The 1,030-nt window shown below is 39.8% G+C and overlaps 1 long non-coding RNA gene across 1 annotated transcript in view; it reads left to right on the top strand.

The window, feature by feature from the left end:
• LOC107709066 (uncharacterized) overlaps nt 1–1,030 on the top strand; it is an 8,074-nt gene that overhangs the window by 1,761 nt on the left and 5,283 nt on the right. The window contains exon 2 of the long non-coding RNA XR_001636435.1: nt 69–74. This is a non-coding gene — a long non-coding RNA (uncharacterized LOC107709066). The remainder of the gene's footprint in view (nt 1–68; nt 75–1,030) is intronic.

The following is a 1,030-nucleotide window of genomic DNA, read 5'->3' on the forward strand; positions in this document are numbered from 1 at the left end:
GAGCCGTTCTGTGCAGGATTGTGGCATCTTTCGAATATTCAGTGATTACTATGGTGAATGACGTCAAGTTGACCGTTACAATATGGCAGACAGCTTACGTATAGCGGCCCATAGAAACAGTCGCTAATGAGGCATCTACGTATATATATCTATGGGCTCAAGGGCTCTGTGAGAACCTACAGTATGGTGAATGACGTCAAGTTGACCGTTCCAAGATGGCGGCCGCATCTACGTGCCTGGAGCCGTCGAATGGGGCATCTATACATATCTATGGTACTGGTGGTGCTTCAGTGGATGACGCACGATGTAAATGTAGTGTAAGCTCCGTTGAGAAGTGACAAACGCGGAAGCGCAGAGGAGAGAGCAAAACAAAACACCGTCACGAATTAGAAGTAAAAAGCACAAATTTGAATAGAAAATGTTAGACGATTTCAATATAAGCCAAGAGGAGACTGGTTTTCCTTTGCTGTAAACAAAACTTGGTTCTCGCGAGACTAGCATATTCTCACTGGAGCTTATGCTATATGCTTACGTCCTACGGCATCCGTTGGAACGCCACTCTCTCGTGAACACCCATAAGACAGGTAGCGGAAGCTAGAGATTACGATTTATTTGTATTCTTACACAAATGCATCGATTCACTTCAGAAGGCCTTTATTAACCCCGGAGCCACCGTGAAGTACTTTTTATGATAGATTTATGCATCCATTATAAAGCTTGGAAGAGTCAGGACATTTTTTTATATAACTGATTGCGTTCATCTGAAAGAAGCAAGTCATATACACCTATGGCTTGAGGGTGAGTAAATCATGGGTTAATTTTCATTTTTGGGTGAACTATCCATTTAAATTTCTGCCAGTTACGAAAAATGTTACCATATGACTTCAAATTTGACATTATTGTTATTCTGTCAATTAAATATATTAAATATCAGTACATTTTATACATCGCTGTTCAAATATTTGGGGTCGTTAAGATTTTTTCATATTTTTCATATTTTTGACTAATGCTCACCAAGGCTGCATTTATT

The sequence above is a fragment of the Sinocyclocheilus rhinocerous genome, unplaced genomic scaffold (genome assembly GCF_001515625.1).
Source record: "Sinocyclocheilus rhinocerous isolate Xijiao unplaced genomic scaffold, SAMN03320098_v1.1 scaffold1724, whole genome shotgun sequence".
Lineage (NCBI taxonomy): Eukaryota > Metazoa > Chordata > Actinopteri > Cypriniformes > Cyprinidae > Sinocyclocheilus > Sinocyclocheilus rhinocerous.